Source organism: Cetorhinus maximus, chromosome 6, assembly GCF_964194155.1.
Source record: "Cetorhinus maximus chromosome 6, sCetMax3.hap1.1, whole genome shotgun sequence".
Lineage (NCBI taxonomy): Eukaryota > Metazoa > Chordata > Chondrichthyes > Lamniformes > Cetorhinidae > Cetorhinus > Cetorhinus maximus.
This window is the reverse complement of record NC_135884.1, coordinates 20,327,379-20,345,016: the sequence shown is the minus strand read 5'-3', so window position 1 is coordinate 20,345,016 and position 17,638 is coordinate 20,327,379. Positions and strand designations below refer to the sequence as shown.

The window sequence follows — 17,638 nt, the reverse complement described above, 5'->3', positions numbered from 1 at the left end:
ACCATGGCCTGGGTAGCATCTACCTCTTAGGTAAAGACAGATGCAGAGTATTCATTTAACACCTCAGCCATGCCTCTTGCCTCTATGTGTAAATTCATTTTTGGTCCTTAATCGCCCCTACTCCTCCTTTTACCACCATTTTACTATTGATGTGCTTAAAGAATACTTTGGGATTTCCTTTTATGTTAGCTACCAATCTTTTTTCACAATCCTTCTTTGCTTCTCATAGTTGCTTTTTCACATCCCTTCTGAACCTTCTGCATTCAGCTTGGTTCTCAATTGTATTTGCTACCTGACACCTGTCGTAAGCACACTTTTCTTTAACTTAATTTCTACCACCTTTGTCATCTAGGAAGCTCTGGATTTGTTTGTCCTACTCCTCTCTTTTGAGGGAACATACCTTGACTGTGCCCAACCATCTTCTCTTTGAAGGTAGCCCATTGTTCAGCTACTGTTTTTCTCGACAGCCTTTGGTTCCAATCTATCCAGTCCAGCACCGTTCTTGCTTCATTGAAGTCCACTCTGTGCCAGTTGATTATTCTTACTCTGGATTGACCAATATCCTTTTCCAACGTAATCCTATGCCTTATGATACAATGATCACTGTCCCCTAAATGTTCCCCTACTGTCACTTGATCTACTTGGCCCACCTCATTCCCAAGAACCAGGTCTAGCAGTGCCTCCTTTTTTGTTGGACTGGACACATACTGCAGTAGGAACTTCTCCTGAACATAATCTAGGAATGCTTGTCCCTCATTGCCCCTTACAGTACCACTATCTCAGTCTATATATATACTCTATGATGTTTACACCTCTCTAATTTCCTTGCAGATTTGTTCCTCTATATCCTTCCCACTAACTGGTGGTCTGTACATTACACCTGAGCTATGTAATTGCACCTTTCTTATTCCTTAGCTCTAGCCAAGTCAATGCTGGCCTTGAATCCCCTGACACATCCTCTTTCCCTAGTACTGCAATACTCTCCTTAATCAAAAACACAACCTCTCTTCCATTTTTCCCTTTTCTTTCTTCTCTGAACACTTTGTAACCAGGAATATTTAGCACCCAGATCTGCCCTTCCTTAAGCCTGGTCTCCGTAATTGCCGCAACATCATAATCCCACAAGGCAATCTGTGTCTGTAACACCCCAATTTTATTAACTATACTCCGTGCATTCACATACATGCAGTGTAACCCTGATTTAGACTTCATTACTTACTCCCTTACTTCGACTCATCTATTAACTTACTATTCTCTATTTTAGTGCTATCTGCCTCTCCCAACATTCCATGCACCTGGTATTACTTTCTAATATTCTCTCCTGGTTCCCACACCCCTGCTGAGTTAGTGTAAACCCTCCCAAACAGCACTAGCAAAACAACCCACAAGGAACTCAGTCCCAGCTCTGTTCAGCTGCAACCTGTCCGCCTAGTACAGGTGCCACCTCTGTCAGGGCCTGTCCCAGCGTCCCAGGAATCTAAAGCCCTCCCCGCTGCACTATCTTACAGCCACGCATTCATCTGTCTTATCTTCCTATTTCTGTACTCACTTGCACATGGTATTGGGAGTAATCTAGCGATTACTACTTTAGAGGTCCTGCTTGATAATTTTCTACCTAGCTCCCTAAATTCCGATTGCAGAACTACATCCCTCTTCCTACCTGTGTCGTTAGTACCAATGTGGACTATGACCTCTGGCTGTTCACTCTCCCCCACAAGAATGTCCTGCAGCCATTCTGTGACATCCTTGACCCTAGCACCAGGGAGACAACAAACCATCCTGGAGTCACGTTGACAGCCGCAGAAACGCCTGTCTACTCCTCTAACTAAAGAATCCCCTATCACTACTGCCCTTCCGCTCTTCTTCCTCCCTTCCTGTACAGTTGGGCCACCCGTGATGCCACGGGCTTGGTTCTTGATGCACTCCTCCAAGGATCCATCACCCTGACCGATATCCAGAATGGAAAACCAGTTAGTGAGCGGGACATCTGGGGACTCCTGCATTACCTGCCTGTTTCTCTTGGGCTTCCTTGGGATCACCCATTCCCTATCTGCCTGCTTGCCCCTAACTTGTGGTGTGACCACCTCTCTGAACACACTATCCACGTAGTTCTCTGCCTCATGGTTGCACCTCAGTGACTTTAGCTGTTACTCAACATCTTCATGCGGAGCTCAAGCTTGTGCAGCTGGTGACACTTCCTGCACATGGGCTCATCTGGGTCACGAGAAGTGTCCACGACTCCCCACATGCCACAGAATGGGCATTCTGCTTGGCTGAGCTGTCCTGCCATGCCTTAACCTTAAGCTTTTAAACCACTTAAACTTTTAAATCCTACTTATAAACCTTACCAAAAAGTACAGTTTCCTACTTTATTCTAAACCTTAGGAATAGAATAAACCTTGAACACTTACTAGATTCTCACCAGATACTCACCAAATGGCTAGCTTCTTCTCTAACCAATCAAATTGCTTCTTTCCTGTGATGTAACAATTTTGGTTTTTATCACTTTCCTTTCGAACTTAGCGTGGGCCAGTTCTGAGCAGCTGACAGGTATTCCCCTCCGACTGCTCTCCCCACAGGTCCGCCCCTCCGACCTCTCTTCCCTAAGACGAGAGATGTAGGCCGCACTCCCTGGGTTGTATTTATTCTCTCCCCACTCTGTGTTTCTCCTGCAGGTCTGCCTCTCTAACTGCTCTTCCCAAAGGTGAGTGATATGTACTCACTTATAATATACAACAGGATGTTGTGACCTCAGTGAAAGAGAAAAATTCAACGTCAGCTAACTGTTGGTCAAATGCAGGATGGTGATGTTGAGAATATAGAGTAGCATCAGATTCACTGATCAAAAAGGAGGAGGTTGAATAAATATTTTTCTTAGGAAACCCATTTGGTGGGAGTTACATTGGAAGAAGGAGAGAAACAGTAGGCATAGCTGATCTGAAATAGTAGGAGGAAGGCCAGGTGAAATAAGACATGATAATGTGAAGAAAATCAGGAGCAGAGGAGGGAGCAGACTGGAGCCAAGAGATGACTGAAAGAGACCATGGGAGCTCATCTGCACAAGCATATATCAGTGCAGAGTTTGTAAAATTAACAAATGTAGTTTTCTTTTACTTATTTCAGAAATTTTCTGTTAAGATATCATGTATTTGTAGAAAAAAAAGGTGCGAAAATTAGCCAACTATAATCCATCCCTGACTGTAACCTGTGTTGCCTTCCAGTGCAACTTCCAACCTAAAGTATAAGATGCAGAATTATTCCTTGTGTGTTGATAGGACTATTGTAAGTTATATAATTATACATATATATACTGTTCAGTAATTATCCTTATTAAAGGTGTTATGGCACAGCTGATAGTAAATGCTGAGTTGTTCAAATCCCAAAGGGAAACTTGAAACAACTGCCACAACTTATTTTGCAATTTGTATAAATTTTGAGATGCTTTCCTTGAATTCAGTCGTAATAAAACCACCAAATCTTATAGGTTTTTACAAAACTAGATTAAGCATTTATTAATTAGAGAAATTATTTTAAACACATACATAGATCTACAAAATAGTACTATGATAACTTCTAAACCTCCTACTTAATCTGACTCCCAGTTACACTTTCATTAAGGCAACAGTAAGACACATAGATTTTAAAAGACCTAGGCAAGGTGACACACAATATCCTGAACCAGGCGAACTCAAAGTGAGTTTTCTTAACTTCAGTTCTTTGAAAGCAGCACCTTGAGGCATAGATTCTGAGGGCTTTTCCCACTTGTTAGATTTTAAAAATGCCTACCCTTACACATAGCCTTCGCTCTTTTATACATATTTTCCCCTTTGAATGCCAATTCCCATTGTTTCACTATGTGTTTGCACTTTATCTTTCTGATAACAAAAATCTCTCACAGCACTAAATTTTACCAATAATCTTTGGGAAAAATAAACACACCGTCTCTAAATTTCACCTGGCTAGGTGACACGTTTCGCCTCTCCTTTGAAAACAGTCTAGACTGGTTTATTTTAAAATGCACATGTCCTTTTACGCCTTACATTCTAAACTTCTCCCATGTTCACCATGTTTACATCAAAGCCTTCAGACCAGCTGTCTTTAATCCAAATAAGCCTCACACAAACACACACATACAGACACAGATACCTCTATTTGACAATAAATTCCAATAACATTATGAGAATTATTATATCTTCCTGACAAAGGAGCTAATTAATTATTTATGCTGCTCAAGGAAAAATGAATGGACACATTCTGCAGGTGACTTTTAGAATAGAAGTGCATGGAAATCCCATTTATGTAAGTAAATGGGGATCCTGTCTCACTTGCATCAAAGTTATGAACATGAGCTGCTTTGAGGAAATAACCAACCAATAAGTTCTTTCCATTTTGAGGTGCAGCTGAAGGGTAATTTGGGGTATTGGTGTAGGCTGAGGAGTCAGCTACCGGTGGAGAGAAAGGGGGTTTAGAATTGTTTCTGATCTGCAGTATAAGAACATAAGAACGAGGAGCAGGAATAAGCAATTCAGCCCCTCGAGCCTGCCCCACCATTCAATATGATCATGGCTGATCTCATTTCAGCCTCAACTCCAATTTCCTGCCCTCTCCCCATAACCTTTCAACCGGTTACTAATTAAAAATCTGTCCATCTCCTCCTTAAATTTATTCAGTGTCCTGGCATCCACTGCACTCTGAGGTAGTGAATTCCACAGATTCACAACCCTTTGAGAAAAGTAATTCCTCCTCATCTCTACCACCCCTTAGCCTAAAACTATGGCCTCTCATTCTAGAATGCTCCAGAAGGGGAAACATCCATTCCACGTTTACTTTGTCTATCCCTTTTAGCATCTTATTTACCTCAATTAGATCTCCTGTCAATCCTTCTAAACTCTAGCGAGTATAGGCCTAAACTGCTCAATCTCTCCTCATAAGACAGGCCCCGCATCTCTGGAATCAATCTAGTGAACCTCCTCTGAACTGCCTCCAATGCAACTACATCCTTCCTCAAGTAAGGGGACCAAAACTGTGCACAGTACTACAGGTGCGGTCTCACCAATGCCTTGTACAGTTGTAACAACACTTCCCTATTTTTATACTCTATTCCTTTAGCAATAAATGCCAAAATTCCATTTGCCTTCCTTATTATCTGCTGTACCTGCAAACTAGCTTTCAGCGATTCATGCACGAGGACACCCAGATCCCTCTGCACTGAAGCATTCTGAAGTTTCTCTCCATTTAAGTAATAAGTCATCTTTTTATTCTTCCAACCAAAATGAATAACCTCACACTAATCCACGTTAAGCTCCATCTGTCAAATTTTGGCCCATTCACCTAACCTGTCCATATCCATTTGTAAAGTTTTTATTTCTTCATTGCTTTCCCAGCTATTTTGGTGTCATCTGCAAATTTAGCTATAGTACCTTCTATCCCTGAATCCAAGTCATTAATATAGATTGTAAATAGTTGGGGCCCAAGGACCGAACCCTGTGGCACCCCACCAGTTACAGCTTGCCATCCAGAAAAAGACCCATTTATTCCGACTCTCTGCTTCCTGTTGGTTAGCCAATCCTCTATCCAAGCTAATATATTACCCCTAACTCCATGTGATCTTATCTTGTGCATTAATTTTTTGTGCGGCACCTTATCAAAGGCCTTCTGGAAGTCCAGATATGCTACATCTAGAGGATCCCCATTATCCACTTTGCTTGTCACATCTTCAAGAACTCTAGCAAATTAGCCAAACATGATTTTCTCTTCATAAAACCATGCTGACTCTGATGGATTGCATTTGACTTTCCAAATGCCCCATTACTACTTCCTTAATAATGGATTCCAACAATTGCCCAATGATAGACGTTAAACTAACTGGTCTGTAGTTTCCTACTTTCTGCCTTCCCCCCCTTTATGAATAAGGGCGTTATATTAGCATTTTTCCAACCCACTGGAACCTTTCCAGAATCCAGGGAATTTTGCAATATTATAGCCAATGCATCCACTGCCACTTCCTTTAAGACCCTGGGATGTAGACCATCAGGTCCTAGGGACTTGTCAGCCTTTAAGCCCAATAGTTTGCTCAGTACTTTTTCTCTAGTGATGGTGATTGTTCTAAGTTCCTCCTTCTCTATACCCTCTGCACTACCTGTTACTATTTGGGTGGTGCTAGTGTCTTCCACCGTGAAAAATGAGGCAAAATATTGATTAAGAGTCTTTGCCATTTCTGCGTTCCCCACTATTAACTCCCCAGTCTCATCCTCCAAGGGACTAACATTCACTTTAGCTACTCTCTTTCCTTTTATATACTTGTAGAAGCTTTTGCTATCAGTTTTTACATTTTGCACTAGTTTTCTTTCATAATTTACCTTTGCTCTTTTTATTATTTTTTCAATAACCCTTTGTTGATCTTTAAAGTTTCCCAATCTTCCAGCCTGCCACTGACCTTTGCAATTTGGTATGCCTCAGTTTTTGCCTTTATGTTATCCTGAAGGGGGATGGTGATAAGGCAGAGGTCATGATACATGTTGGTACCAATGACATAGGTAGAAATAGGGAGGAGGTCTTGCATGAAGAATTCAGGGAGTTAGGCAGTAGACTAAAAAGCAAGACTTCTCGGGTTGTAATCTCTGGATTACTCGCAGTGCCACATGCTAGCGAGCTCAGAAATAGGAGAATAGTGCAGATGAATACGTGGCTTAAGAGTTGGTGCAGGAGGAAGGGTTTTAGATTCCTGGATAACTGGGACCGTTTCTGGGGAAGTTGGGACCTGTACAAGCGGGACGGTCTTCATCTGAACCAGAGCGGGACTAACATCCTTGCGGGCGGGTTTGCTAGTGCTGTTGGGAGGAGTTTAAACTAATTCGGCAGGGGAAGGGGACACAGAATGTTAGCAGAATACGGACACATCATAATACAGTAAAACAATCAAGTCAGAGGGCGTACAGCTGCATTAAGTTTCAAGGGAGTAAGGCAAGGCTGGATGGCTTCTACTTTAGTGCCAGGAGTATTACAGGTAAAATGGATGAGTTAAGGGTGAGGATTGACACATGGAATTGATATAATAGCCATCACTGAGACATGGTTGAGGGAGGAGCAGGATTGGCAGCTCAACATTCCGGGATATAGAATCTTCAGGCGAGACAGGGGAGGGGGTAAAAGAGGAGGAGGCATTGCATTATTAGTTAAGGAGTCAGTTACTGCAGTAAGGAGAGATGATATCTTGGAGGGGGCATCAAATGAAGCTTTGTGGGCAGAGCTTAGGAATAAAAAAGGGGCAGCCACATTGTTAGGTGTTTATTATAGACACCCAGATAGTCAGCGGGAAATTGAGGAGCAAATATGTGCACAATTTACGGAGGTGTGTAAGAACAATAACAATAGGGTAATTATATAATTATATTATGTGATTTCAATTTTCCCATCATTAATTGGGATAGACATAGTGTTGAGGGCTTGGATGGAGTGGATTTCTTGAAATGTGTAAAGGATAACTTTTTAGGTCAATATGTGGAGGGTCCAACAAGGGACGGCGCAGTGCTGGACCTAATTCTTGGGAATGAAGTCGGCAGGTGGCTGAGGTGGTGGTGGGCGAGCATTTTAGTGATAGCGACCACAACATGGTACAATTTAAGCTTGTTATGGACAAAGAAATAGACAAGTTGCAAAAAAATGTTTTGGGTTGGGGGAGAGCAGATTTTAGTAAAATAAGACAGCATCTGGCCAAGGTAGACTGGGAACAGCTACTTGTGGGGAAATCTACAGAGGAACAGTAGGGGGGGCGTTCAAAAAGGAAATGGGGAGGGTACAGGCTCAACATGTTCCCTCTAGGGTGATAGGAAGGAGTAACAAGCCCAGAGACCCATGGATGACCAGAGATATTCAGGATGCGATGAGAAGGAAAAGAGAGGCTTTTAGCAGGTATAAGTGAAGCAAATCAGCGGAGGCATTAGTGGAGTACAGAAAGTGCAGGTTGGAGCTTAAGAAAGCAATTAGGAGAGCAAAGAGGGAATATGAGAAAGCTCTGGCTGGTGAAAGTAGGGAAAATCCCAAGATATTCTATAAGTACATCAATGGGAAGAGGATAATAAGGGAAAGAGTAGGGCCCATTAGGGACCAAGGGAGCAATCTATGGGTGCAACCAGAGGACATTGGTAGAGTGTTGAATGAATACTTCACATCCGTCTTTACCCAAGAGAATGAGGATGAAAGTGTGGAACTCGGGGAGAGAGACTGCGAGGTTCTTGAGCAAATTGATATGGGGAGTGACAAGGTGTTGGAGGTGTTGGCAGGCTTAAAAGTGGACAAATCTCTAGGTCCGGATGATTTATGTCCCAGACTGCTGAGGGAGGCAAGGGAGGAGATCACAGGGGCTCTCACCCAAATTTTTAATTCCTTTCTGGCCACAGGGGAGGTGCCAGAGGAATGGAGAACAGCTAATGTGGTTCCGCTATTTAAGAAGGGTTGTAGAGAGAAGCCAGGGAACTACAGGCCAGTGAGTCTCAAGTCAGTGATAGGGAAATTATTGGAGAAAATTCTGATGGAGAGAATCTATCTCCATTTGGAGAGGCAAGGTTTGATCAGGGATAATCAGCATGGATTTGTCAGAGAGAGTTGATGCCTAACAAATTTGACTGAATTTTTTGAGGAGGTGACCAGGTGTGTAGATGAGGGTAGTAAAGTTGATGTAGTTTATATGGATTTCAGCAAAGCTTTTGACAAGGTCCCACAGGGGAGACTTATAAAGAAGGCACATGCACATGGGATACAGGGTAATTTGATAAGGTGGATTCAAAATCGGCTTAGTTGTAGGAGACAGAGGGTGATGACAGAAGGATGCTTTAGTGACTGGAAGCCAGTGTCCAGTGGCGTACCACAGGGATCTGTGCTGGGTCCCCTATTATTTGTCATTTATATAAACGACATAGATGACTATGTGGGGGGTAGGATTAGTATGTTTGCGGATGACACAAAGATTGGCTGGGTGGTTAACAGTGAGGTTGAGTGTCTTGGGCTACAGAAAGATATAGACGGGATGGGCAGATAAGTGGTAGATGGAATTTAACCCTGAAAAGTGTGAGGTGATACACTTTGGAAGGAGTAATTTGACAAGGAAGTATTCAATGAATGGCATGGCGTTAGGAAGTTTTGGGGACCTTGGCGTGTGTGTCCAGAGATCTCTGAAGGCGGAGGGGCATGTTAGTGGGGTGGTGAAAAAGGCATATGGGACACTTGCCTTTATCAATCGAGGCATAGATTACAAAAGTAGGGAGGTCATGTTGGAGTTGTATAGAACCTTGGTGAGGCCACAACTGGAGTACTGCGTGCAGTTCTGGTTGCCACATTATAGGAAAGATGTGATTGCACCGGAGGGGGTGCAGAGGAGATTCACTAGGATGTTGCCTGGGATGAAACATTTAAGTTATGAAGAGAGGTTGGATAGACTTGGGTTGGAGCAGAGAAGACTGAAGGACGACCTGATCGAAGTGTACAAGATTATGAGGGGCATGGACAGAGTGGATAGGGAGCAACTGTTCTCCTTAGTTGAAGGGTCAGTCACAAAGGGACACAAGTTCAAGGTGAGGGGCAGGAGGTTTAGGGGGGATGTGAGGAAAAACTTTTTTACCCAAAGGGTGGTGACGGTCTGGAATGCACTGCCTGGGAGGATGGTGGAGGCGAGTTGCCTCACATCCTTTAAAAAGTACCTGGATGAGCACTTGGCACGTCATAACATTCAAGGCTATGGGCCAAGTGCTGGTAAATGGGATTAGGTAAGTAGGTCAGGTGTTTCTCACGTGTCGGTGCAGACACGATGGGCCGAAGGGCCTCTTCTGCACTGTGTGATTCTGTGATTTAACTTCCTTGCTTAGCCGTGGATGCTTTTCCCCCCTCTTACCATCTTTCTTCCTCTTTGGAATATATTTTATTTGGGAGGAATTGAATATCTCCTTAAATATCTGCCACTGTTCATCAACTGTCCTACCTTGTAGTATTCCTGCCCAGTCCGCTAGGGCCAAATCTGCCCTCATGCCTATGTAGTTACCTTTATTTAACTCCAGAACACTAGTGTGGGACTCAAGTTTCTCGCTCTCAAACCGAACTTGAAATTTTAAACAAAAACGGAATTACCTGGAAAAACTCAGCAGGTCTGGCAGCATCGGCGGAGAAGAAAAGAGTTGACGTTTCGAGTCCTCATGACCCTTCAGCAGAACTGAGTGAAGTTAGGAGAGGGGTGAAATATAAGCTGGTTTAAGGTCGGTGGTGGGGGGGGGTGGGGGGAGAGAAGTTGGGGGGCTGGTGGTTGTAGGGACAAGCAAGCAGTGATGGGAGCAGATAATCAAAAGATGTTACAGACAAAGGTACAGGGAGGTGTTAACGGTGGTGATATTATCTAAGAGAATGTGCTAATTAAGAATGGATGGCAGGACACTCAAAGTACAGCTCTAGTGGGGGTGGGGTGGAAAGACTGACAGGGTATTATAGTTATAGATTTAAAAATAATGGAAATAGGTGGGAAAAGAAAAATCTATATAAATTATTTGAAAAAACAAAAGAGAGAGGGAAGAAATGGAAATGGGGGTGGGGATGGGGGAGGGAGTTTAAGATCTAAAGTTGTTGAATTCAATATTCAGCCCGGAAGGCTGTAAAGTGCCTAGTCGGAAGATGAGGTGCTGTTCCTCCAGTTTGCGTTGGACTTCACTGGAACAATGCAGCAAGCCAAAGACAGACATGTGGGCAAGAGAGCAGGGTGGAGTGTTAAAATGGCAAGCGACAGGGAGGTTTGGGTCTTTCTTGCAGACAGACCGCCGGTGTTCTGCAAAGCGGTCGCCCAGTTTGCGTTTGGTCTCTCCAATGTAGAGGAGACCGCATTGGGAGCAACGAATGCAGTAGACTAAGTTAGAGGAAATGCAAGTGAAATGCTGCTTCACTTGAAAGGAGTGTTTGGGCCCTTGGACGGTGAGGAGAGAGGAAGTGAAGGGGCAGGTGTTGCATCTTCTGCGTGGGCATGGGGAGGTGCCATAGGTGAGGGTTGAGGAGTAGGGGGTGATGGAGGAGTGGACCAGGGTGTCCCAGAGGGAACGATCCCTATGGAATGCCGTCGGGGGGGGTGAAGGGAAGATGTGTTTGGTGGTGGCATCATGCTGGAGTTGGCGGAAATGGCGGAGGATGATCCTTTGAATGCAGAGGCTGGTGGGGTGATAAGTGAGGACAAGGGGGACCCTATCATGTTTCTGGGAGGGAGGAGAAGGCGTGAGGGCGGATGCGCGGGAGATGGGCCGGACAGGGTTGATGGCCCTGTCAATGACCGTGGGTGGAAAACCTCGGTTAAGGAAGGAGGACATGTCAGAGGAACTGTTTTTGAAGGTAGTATCATCAGAACAGATGCAACGGACGCGAAGGAACTGAGAGAATGGGATGGAGTCCTTACAGGAAGCGGGGTGTGAGGAGCTGTAGTCGAGGTAGCTGTGGGAGTCGGTAGGCTTGTAATGGATATTGGTGGACAGTCTATCATCAGAAATTGAGACAGAGAGGTCAAGGAAGGGAAGGGAAGTGTCAGAGATGGACCATGTGAAAATGATGGAGGGGTGGAGATTGGAAGCAAAATTAATAAGTTTTTCCAGGTCCCGACGAGAGCATGAAGCTGCACCGAAGTAATCATCGATGTACCGGAGAAAGAGTTGTGGGAGGGGGCCAGAGTAGGACTGGAACAAGGAATGTTCCAGCATTGAAATTCCATTGAAATTCTAGCATACTATGATCACTCTTCCCTAGAGGACTTTTTACTATGAGATCATTAATTAATACCATCTCATTACACAATACCAAACCCAGAAAGCCTGCTCCCTGGTTGGTTCCACAACATATTGCCCCAAGAAATAATCTCTAATACATTCTATGAACTCTCCCTCAAGGCTACCCTTGCCAATTTGTTTAGTCCAGTCTATATGCATATTAAAATCATCCATGATTATTGCCATGCCTTTCTTACATGCTCCCAGCATTTCCTGGTTTATATTGTGCCCTATTGCTGAACGACTGTTTGGGGACCTATAGATTACTCCCACCAGGGACTTCTTTCCCTTGCTATTTCTTATTTCTACCCAGACTGACTCTCCATCTTGCTCTCCAGTGCCTATATCATTCCTCAGTGTAGCACTGATCTCTTCCTTTACTAACAAAGCTACACCACCTCCTTTTCCTGCCTATCCTTCCGAAACACTGAGTACCCTTGGATATTCAACTCCCAAACCTGTTCTCCCTGTAACCACGTCTCAGTAATTGCCACCAAATCATACCTATTTATCTCTATTTGCACTGTTAACTCGTTAGTTTTATTCTTATTCTTGTATAATTTTAGAGTAGCCAATACTTCTGGTTTGGTACAGAGAGCAATGATACAATTTTAGATGATTCCTCCCAGAACTGTTGTCAGTCAGGAAGACCACAAGCACGTTGTGCGTTTAAGCTTATAGACCTTTGACTTGAGGCCATCAAGAAGTGACAGCAAATAAGAGTTATGCAAAATAACAGTAAGCACAGTTTAAAAAAATAGTTTTGAGGTAGTTTTAAGACAGTAATGAAGTTAAGAAATTGAAGAAGGCGATTCCAGAATTATCAAGAGGGAGGCTGTAGGCTCTGCCACTGTTGAAGTTGTAGGGAATGCACATGAGGCTTGGTTGGAAATTCAAAAGATAATGTAAACAAGGATGAAGATTTTGAATTCAGCCTTTCCAACTTCAACTTCTCCAAACAATTCTTATCTTTTTCATCATCCACAATTTACTGTTATCATCACCCTTTGCCACAAGAAAATTAAAACCTTTCCCACCATGCCTCCCCACCCTGTCAATGAGCAGAAAACACACTTTATGACACCTCTTATGGCTGCCCATCAATTCCAAAATTACCTGCACAATCGGTTTTTTGAACAGTTCCCTTGCTTCTACTTTCAAAATTCCCATTCCCAACAAATCTGTTGCAGTTACCCCCGCACTTCGCCATTGCAATTCCTACCCATTAGTCCAATTTCAATCCCACCCAATGCATTGAGTCTGATTGAGGCAGTCCCAATCAATATTTCCAATCATCATATAACTGCATCGATGGCATATTATCCTCTGTGTCATTTTTGAGCTTGATACACTCAAACGCTCTGGCTTTTTCCATTGTCTCTTCTTCATCGTAATTCAAGTAATGGCTCCACTTCTACCTGTCCCAACATAGCAAGCATAGCATCTGCAATACCTTCATCTCTGACAGTCACCTCCGGCATGGCCCAAGCTTCCACTGTGCCATCACTCAGATACTCTGCTAAACATTTGCTTCTCCGAGATAAAGTTGTGGATGAGCCAGAACTTCCTCCAGCTAAAGGAGACGATCTCCCTGAGGCAGCACTTTGCCTCAGGGAGATCTGTCCTTCGCGTGAAAGAGCGCTCTCCTGGCTGAGGGAATCTCCCCCTGCCCGCACAGGGAGTGGATAGCGCTTCCTGGCGGACGTCACACTGGGCAGGCCTTAATTGGCGGGGGCCACTCCCGCACTCTCTCCCCCCCCCGACAGGAGGAAAATGTTGCCCTGTGTTACAGATCCAGAGGGTGTTTGATTCTCCTAAGCACAAATAGGTTTTGATGACGGCGACATTTCTTTTTACCTTTATTGGTATAAACATCTCTTATAACATGGTGTGGTTGGGGAGGGTTTAAACTAAATTGGCATCAACCTAAAGAAGCAGAAAAAAGGAATAAGGTGCAAAAAGTAGTGAGTGTTGGATAGTACTGGAAAAGGAAGTAGTGCCATATTAGATAGGAACAGGCCATGAAGGACTACAAGGAATACACAGCGTGAATAAGGCTAGTGAGCTACAAGCACAAATGCTGTGTGAGAATATGATATAGTGGCAATAGCAGAAACATGGTTTAAAAATGGAGAGGGCTGGGCGCTTAATATTCATGAATACAAAATTATCAGAAAATTTAGAGAAGGAGAAAGGGGAGGTGGAGTGACAGTACAGATTAGGTAAGACATTGTAATGCTGAAAAGAGAGGATGTCCTTGAGGGGGCAAGGACACAATCGTTTTGGTTAGAATTGAGAAATAAAAAGGATATGATCATGGTACTCAGGATATTTCATAGGCTTCCAAATAGTAAGAGAGAAATAATTAAGCAAATTTGCACGGAAATCACTAGAGATGTGCAAGAACTACAGAATGGACATACTCGGGGATTTTAATTACCCAACTATAGATTGGAATATTATTAGAGTAAAGGGTAAGGAGGGGGAGGAATTTCTGATAAGTGTTCAGGAGAACTTCTTTGACCAGTATGTCCTCGGTCCAACTAGGAAGGTGGCATTACTGGATCTGGTGTTAGGAAATGAGGTAGGTCAAGTAAGGGAACACTTGGCTTGTAGCAATCATTGTATCATAATTATAGTTACCTTAAGGTTTAGACTAGTAGTGGAGAGGAGCAAGGAACAATCTAAAGTAGAACATCTAAATTGGAAGAGGGCTAACTTCAGTGGGATGAGAGGGGATCCTAGCCATGGTAAAATAGAACCAAAAGCTTAACAGGAAAAACTGTATTGGAACAATGGGTGACTATTAAGGTGGCGATATCTCAGGTACATTTCAACAAGAGGGAAAAGTAGAGGAACCAAAGCCAGGGCTCCTTGAATGAAGATGGAGATAGAGAATATGATGAAACAAAAAGAGATGCTGTTTGAAGCATTTCAGGGGAATTCTTCAAGCAAGAATTGTTGAGAGGGGAAGCGACGGGCAAATAAGACTGGCAAATAAGAGAGAATGAGGACGGCTGTTAACTTAAAAGAGTTTTGGATTCCCTATTTATCGGCATGTAAATAATAAGTGGGTAGTAGGAGACAGGGTGAGAACTATTATGGACAAAGAGGATGATATATGTTTAGAGGTGCAGGGGAAGGCTAGAATACTTGAGTACTTTGTATTGGTGTCTACTAAGGAAGAGGATGCTGACAAAATATGGGTAGAAACAGAGATGTTAGAGGTAATCTATGGAGTAAAAATTGATAGAATGTGCTGGAAAGGCTGACTATGCTTAGAGTGGATAAGTCTCCTGGTCAGGATGGCTTACATCCAGGTTGTTAAGAGAAGTCGGGTGGAAGATAGTGGAAGAGCTTGCCATTAGGTGCAAGGGGATTGGAAAGTGGCAAATGTGACACCCTTTCAAGAAAGAGTGCAATGAGATCCCTTGTAACTGCAGGCCAGTCAGTTTAACATCGGTGTCATTGGGTCACAGAAAGAGGTCATTCAGCCCATCGAGCCCATGGTGGGGTATGGTTTTAGAAACAATAGTCAGAGAAAAAAATTAACAGGCACTTGGAGAGGTCTGAGTTAGTTAAGGAGAGCAAGCATGGATTTGTAAAATGCAGTTAATGTTTGACTAATCTAATTAAATTTTTTGATGAAGTAACGGAGAAGGTTGATGAAAGGTAGATGCTGTCTATATGGATTTTAAGAAAGCATTTGACAAAGTATCACATAAAAAGCTGGTTAACAAAATTGAGGCTCATTGAAAATGAGGGTCAGCGTCAGCTTGGATAAAAAATTGGCTTAAGGACAAAAACTAGCATGTTATGGGAAATGGTTGTTTTCCAAGCTGGAGAAAGGTAGAGAGCGGTCTTCCCAAAAGATTAGTGCTGGGACCACTGCTTTTTTGATATATAAATAGAAATTACTTAGATATTGGAATACACAATAAAATTTCAAAATTTGTTAATGATACCAATCTTGGAGGTGTGGCAAACCATGAGAATGATACAAATTGACTGCAACAGGACATAGATAGGCTGGCCGAATGGGCAGGAGATGGAATTTAATACGAAGAAGTGTGAGGTGATGGATTTTGGCAGAAGGGATACGGAAAGACAATATATAGTAAATGGCACAATTTTAAAGAATATGCAGTGTCAACGGAGCCTGAGGGTTTTAGTGCACAGAATGTGGCAGGACATATTGAGAGAGTAGTTAGAAAGACATATGGGGCAGAATTTTGCCATCGGCGAGCAGGGGGCGGGGCCCGCTCGCCGACGTGTAAAATGACGAGGGATGACGTCGGGCGGAACCTCCGATGTCATCCCAGCCTATTTAAATTTTCAGGAAGGCGGGCCTGCAGCAAAATCAGCTGCGGGCCCGCCGACCTGTCAATGGCCAATTGAGGCCATTGACAGGATCAATTATACAATTAAAAAACCTTAAGGTTGGCGGGCAGGCCAGGAGCCCCTGGTGGGATGAGGTTTCATGTAGGGTTTTAAAAAGTTTAATAAACTTAATATGTAAATTATGAACATGTCCCATCTCATGTGACATTGTCACATGAGGGGGACACATTAGGGAATTTTTTTTCTATTTTTCATATTTTTACAAGTGTAAGCGATCTCCCTGAGGCAGCACTTTGCCTCAGGGAGATGTGCGCTCTTTCGTGTGCCCAACAGGCAGAAAGTTCTGCCCATGGAGCCTTGGGCTTCATAAATAGAGATATTAAGTACAAAAGCAGGGAAGTTATGCTGAACCTTTATAAAGCTCTAGTTAGGCCACGACTGGAATATTGCAACCAGTTCTGGTCACCTCTTTAGGAAAGATGTGAGGATCCTTGAGAGGGTGTAGGAGATATTTGCCAGAATGGTTTTAGGGATGAAAGATTTTAGCTACAAAGCTAAATTAGAGAAGATGGAGCTGTTGTCCTTGAAGCAAAGGAGGTTGAGGGGAGATGATGACAGGTTGAGATAGGGTAGACAAAGAAAAGCTATTTTCATTAGCCGATGGTACAAGGACCAGCGAACACACATTTAAGGCTTTGGACAAGAGATACAAGGGGTGAATGTAAGGAAGATTTTTTTATGCAGCAGGTAGTAATGACCTGGAACACTCTGCCTGCGAAGGTGGTGGAAGCAGAGATGATCAATGATTTCAAAAAAAAATTAAAAGGTCGCTCGAAACAAATAAACTTGCGGGGCACCAGGGATAGAATGGGGGAATGGGATTGACTGGATTCCTCTACAGAGAGCTGGCATGGACTTGATAGGCCGAATGGCCTCCTTCTGTGCCATAATGACGCTAAGTTTCTATGAATTGTTAAGCCAATAATAAATTGTGTGATAATTTGTACATGCAAAGGGACTTTTTTAATAGATGAATTAAAATTTTCAATGCCATTGATTACATCTTTTGCTTAAAATAGCCTGTTCTATAAATAACTAATCATAAAACTAAGCAGGGCCAAATAAAAACTGAATACAGGAACATTTATACTGACAACTTGATCTGTGAAATTGAATGTTCTCTACAAAGACACAATAAAAACTCAGTTGTATTTTATTAGTTAGATAGCCTTTGGTGGAAAATATGATATCCCGTAGCCACATTTTTCTTAGAAAAGTACTCGATACTTGATTTTTAAATGGTTCTTTATTAATTAAAAGTAATTACATAAAAAGACTAACAAAAGTTAGTGTTATTACAATACATCTGATAGTAAATTATTTTTTGTGATTCTAGTGATAATTGACCACTTTACGTTGTTTATCATGGTATGTGTGTAAGATATTAAAGTGAAAGTTTTTAAGCAGATTTTTTTTCCAAGTTGACTTTTTCAACATTTAAGCAAATGTATTCA

General features: G+C 42.8%; 2 protein-coding genes across 9 annotated transcripts in view; one reads left to right on the top strand and one right to left on the bottom strand.

Annotated features, from left to right (window-relative positions):
* The window catches only part of cenpp (centromere protein P), a 308,552-nt gene that overhangs the window by 142,265 nt on the left and 148,649 nt on the right, over positions 1-17,638 (top strand). The gene's annotated exons all lie outside the window — the stretch shown is intronic.
* LOC144681609 (asporin-like) overlaps positions 1-17,638 on the bottom strand; it is a 115,343-nt gene that overhangs the window by 55,543 nt on the left and 42,162 nt on the right. The gene's annotated exons all lie outside the window — the stretch shown is intronic.